This window comes from Belonocnema kinseyi, chromosome 4 (assembly GCF_010883055.1).
Source record: "Belonocnema kinseyi isolate 2016_QV_RU_SX_M_011 chromosome 4, B_treatae_v1, whole genome shotgun sequence".
NCBI classification, from domain to species: domain Eukaryota; kingdom Metazoa; phylum Arthropoda; class Insecta; order Hymenoptera; family Cynipidae; genus Belonocnema; species Belonocnema kinseyi.
Window position 1 is genome coordinate 25,522,448 of NC_046660.1, and position 5,466 is coordinate 25,527,913.

Genomic DNA, 5,466 nt, shown 5'->3' on the forward strand with positions numbered 1-5,466 from the left:
TAGAGTAGATCATATAAACGTCAATCATCCACACCATTAATTTAATGATAAAAAATCACTTTCTTTCAAATCGTTTTTAATTTTAAAGTATTGTTTGAAAACGTATTAGGTATTGTTGACTTGAGCATTTAGTTGGCTACAAAATGTTTCTGTTGATTTAAAAGTGCGATACTTTATTTGTAAATGATTTGTAACAAGGAAAAATTTTAACCTAAAAAATCAGTATTTTATTTCTGTTCTTTTATTTCTTTATTTTGATTTCGGGTACCCCCGCTGTGTGGCATGATAGACCAAGGGCATATTTTCGTAGATTTAAGAACCTAGGATTAACTGCGATCCTTGCATTTTTGTTTTTATGATCTTGCCTCGGCCTTTATACTACGATGGACGTCGAGAGATTTCGGAACTTCGGGTACACACAGAGGACTAAAATCTGCTTGCGCAGTCGTTTATAAGGATTGAGATTCTTGTCTTGAATCTATTTCCTGCCTTTCCGTCGCTGCCTCTATTATTGCGGGAACCTGGCTGGACGCCTTGCATGCCGCCAGAGCCAGGGATGAGGTCGGATTATTTTCCCTAGGCTTTGGGAATGAACTGAGTAGCCTGAAGCTATACCTTGGACTGCACCAGTAATCCTTATGTAGGAGGAAGCCCTCACATTCCCTATCCGGGCCCTCGACGCTACAGCACTGACTGAGATGCCAAGCTATTCAAGATTCCCGCGATGGGATGCGAATCAGGTCCGGTTGTCCTCGATTGGTTATCCTCATTTACCGGTAATGCTTTGGATCAACCCTCAGATATTTTATTTTATTATAGACGATTCTAGAGCGCCCCTGCATCTCGTTTCGTTTTGGCTGCACGGCAGAGAATTAGTCGTGCGGAATAGCGCCCAACAACGTACAAGCCACGCTCTCAGTCATTCAGCAGCCACGCAGAAGGGAACCGCTACTGCGGACGAACGACTTCCGTTCTCTATGGTCTCTATAGTGTGCTATATTATATTTCACGATTTAATAGTGAAGGAATCTATAATCTCGTGTATCTCGGAATCGTGATGTCGTTTCCTATATTCTGCCTAGCGGGCACCGTTGACGCCATTCTAGTGATTTCGATGCCACTTTTTGTACCTCGGGCTTGATTAAAATTTTTCCGCCAAATTTTTCCAACGGACTATTAGAAGTTACCATCTTAACGTTACTGTGTTAACGTAGTCAGCGTATTTTTATTGTATTCTTTGACTAACTTCGTCTGCTGGTCAGGCGTGGCTATGAGCTATCGCTTGCTGTACATTGCTGTCGCCTCTCCATCTCCCCTTTATACAATGTAATTTTCGTTCATCACGAGAATAATATTTCTTTCGATTTATAGAAAATTAAATTGTACTTACCACTTTTGTTTATCACATTTCGCATTACTTCATTGACAGGTAATATGACTGTTAGGGTGGTCCAAAATCATACTTGATGAAATTTTGTTTTGGATTGGAGGGCATGCCACCCCACATTTTGTGTGGTTGACGGAAAAAAAAAATTCCCTCCAAATTTAAGCCAAATCGGTTTATATTAATACGTGCCGCGAAGGTTCTGAATATCGCATAAGATTAACATGCGGAAATTTTGATTTTCGGAAAAATGGGATTCAGGTTTCTGGATTTAAACTTCGCTTGCTGGAGATATTAAGACTTTGTTGGGGAGTCTCTGATAAATCATTTCCATTAAATCACTTGAAATTTGGATGCTTGTGGAGACCCAAAAAAACCCCAAAAAACTGAAATTGACATTTTTGCTCAAAATTGACACATAAATGCTCTTTTTTCTCTTTTTTCATACATTATTTTTCTTTGTCAATTGGAATGCTTTCAAGTATTTTTAAACTAATTAACAATTGTTTAAACAATATATTTTTGCTTAAATAAATTTTTTCGCAATCCCTCACTAAAAGTTAGATTTTGTATGGTTGATTGCACAATTGGACATTTTTAGGAATAATGAGCTTTGTTTCAAGCATTAAGTATTTGTTTCAACAATTAATTATTATTTAATTGTAACTTTTTCTTGAAAAGAGGTAGAAAACTCTAGTTTAAAAAAAAAGAGTTAGCTTTTCTGCTAATTATGAAATATCTAGGTCACTAAGATACAAAAAACTTATTTTATAATAAATTCTTATTTGTTTAATAAATTTTGTTTGTTTAAAAATTTTTTTTTTAAATTTCTGTTTTTTGCAATCATTGTGGTAGTTTTTCATTGTTAAGAGCAACATTTTTGGTTTAATTTCCATTGACGTTAAAAAAATACAAAGATTTTTAATTCCTTTGAGAAGAGTAACAGGTAATCAGCGGGATCAACGTAAACAAAACAAAAGCTCACTTTGAGCTTTCAGAGGACAAACGAGTGTGTCTACGAGGGTGATTTGAAGGGAAAAAGGATAAAAATAATTTCAGAACGAGAAAATGTTGCATTAATATTTAATAAATTTATTAAATAATACGATAATAGTTTAGACAAAAAATTTTGCTCTTTACAATGACACATTACCATAATAATTGCAGAAAAACAGAAATTTCCAAAATTTATTTTCGAACAAAATTGTTTAAGCAAATAAAATTTATTTAAACAAATAAGAATTTATCATAAAATATGGTACTAGTATCTGAATAACGTAGATATTTAATAATAACCAGCAAAGCTAACGAAATTTAAAAAAACTAGAGTTTTATACTTTTTTTGTTAGAAAAAGTTACAATTTATGGCAAAAAAGGGAGAAACAGAGCTTTTGTGTGTCAATTTTGGGGCAGAATGTGAATTTCAGTTTTTTGGGACATTTTTGCAGCTCCACAATAGAGGGGGAGGCGTGCATTAAAATTGAAAGTAAATAAATGGAAATGATTGATTAGAGATCCCCAACAAATTTTTAATATCTCCGGCAAGCTAAGTTTAAATCCAGAAACCTGAATCCCATTTTTCCGAAAACCAAAGTTTCCTCATGTTAATCTTATGGGACTTTCAGGGCCTTTGCGGCACGTAATAATATTACCCGATTTGGCTCAAACTTCGAGGGAATTTTTTTTTCCGGCCTCACAATTTGCGGGAGGGGGCATGCCCTCTATTCGCAAGTCGGTCTTTTGAACCACCCTAATGACGGTATTCCAACTCCTTGAATTTATTTTTATTGCGGCTGATCCATCCCCTTTACCTACAGCTGATTTAAAGGGCTAAAGCTAGTCCGTGCAGAAACCTGGCCCACGCCCAGTCACTTGTGTCTTGAGTGTCCGGTTTGCGCATGTGCGCCTGGCGCTCAGCAAAACCTTTATTTAGATCAGATCCAGATGAGGTTTGGCACACTGTTTTTAGGAATAAAAAGAAAAGCAAAGTTCGTTAACTTGTCATTTTTGACCTACGGTTCTGGCTTTATCCTTCGAAAATTCTTTTTAAAAAATCCAAAATTTCCTTCTCCAGGAAAACTATACGAAACATGAAAAAAAATATTAAAAAGCCAAATCATTTATCAAAAATAAAAAGAAATTGGTTTCACTTTTTGAGAAGACGCACATTTTTGATTGTAATTGTCAAAACTGTTTTCAGAAATAAAAAATTTCATTTTGCGTTCAAATTATCAATGATACGAAAGAATGAACAAAGTTTGTTCACCAAAAAGAGATTTACCAATTTTTCGTTATTTATTTCTTGGGAGAACGCATAATTTTTGTTTTAATCATAAAAATGGCATTAGAATTCCAGAAAGTGAACACGTTACAACACATTCATGTTCAGCATCTTTTTTTACGTAAAAAAGCAAGTATCGGCTTAGCCCCACTTTTTCTTAATCATTGACAACTGTAGTTTGGTGAGTTAAATTGTTTTTTATTTTTTATCTGAAACACGAAATTTTCGATGTTACGTCGAACTCGATTATACTATATTTTTATTATATTAATTCCAGTACCTCGGTCCTGCAATGCTGCTTTAGGCAAAAAGTTTTTTCGCCGTGCACTTTATTGTATCTTGTGTCATTTTTCTATAAGTTGAATTTGATTATTTTGAGTAGTGCTATCCACGATTTAAATCAAAACGACGTATCTCACCATAAAATGTTCAATTACAAATTTATAGACTGTTTACGACAAAAAAAACGTGTTGTTTCTCAATGTTCTTTCTTATTTTGCATAGGTCGACAAGAAAGCATCTTTTGGGGTGAAAAATTTTGTTACGTTTTTTTTCTTGCATAGTTTTAAAAGAAAAGCCCCATTGATCCCAAGATCTTCGTGTTTCATGCTTAATTGAACACCATATCTCGTTCTCGAAGTTTTAAATCTTTTTTGGTCATACAGTAAAACTAGGGCATAGTGCTCTCGGATATATCCTTTCCAAGAAGTGTCACTGCGCCGCAGGTATGTGCGAGATCACGAATTGACGCCACGACGCGGATATGGGTGAAAGGAGCTGCGTGGGATGTGCGTTGCTCACTCAGGCGTGACGAAACAGGAGCGTTGCGATAAGGCAATAATATGATTCTGGGGTTCCTGTTCAGCAAGAAAGGTACCTTTTTATTTCAGTTCATTTGCAACCAAAATTCGGTTCTAATAGAAACCCCAGTTTTTCTGCGATACAGACTTTGAAATTGCAGATTTTATCAAATTAGATCGATTTTTCTCGCAAATATTCCGGAAGTCAAAAAAGAAAAATCGAGTGATATTTCGGATGACAAAACGGAAAATTTCCGATCGATTCCAGTATTTCGAATTTTTTCCAAAATCCGCATCATAGGCCTTTTAAAATTGAAGGTCAACTGGTTGGTAATTGAGGAGCTCACAACCAAACGTGATTTGTTCTGCGATATCAACCTCCTGCCAGTGTGGTGTATACTATTTTTCTTTATAGACAATCAAAAGTACGTTGACTTATTAAATTATTAATTATTATAAACACTGCAACCATGTTCCAGCAGACATTCAGTTGCGCAGTGAAGTTTCACTTTTGTTTCTCATTTCAGCGCCTCTTTCGGATGCGCACAAAGCTTTGGATTTTTTTCTGTTTCTCACTATCTCCCTCTCTCTCACTTAATTTTCTGGATTTCAAATGTTGCAATGCATTTTTTCGATGCCTCCCACGACATGTGAGTGCTGCTGGGCGGGAACAGGCAACAAATACACGTGAAAAGTCAAATATAATCATACTTTTTTTAAACAGTAAATATCACTTCTTAACTTATATTTACTGAAAATTAAAAACATTGATAAATGCGAAACAAACAACATTGAGATTATACGCAGTGCTCCTAACGCGGGCACCCTGTGCTACTGCTTTTTTAATGCATAATGCGCTTCATTCACTGCCGTTCGCGCGCTTATTTGAAATGTTAAAAATAACATCTTCAAACTTATTATTAAAAATAAAAAATAATTATATTTTAATATGTTAAAGTGGTACGTGGATAGTTTTTAATATACATATACATAAAGGTATA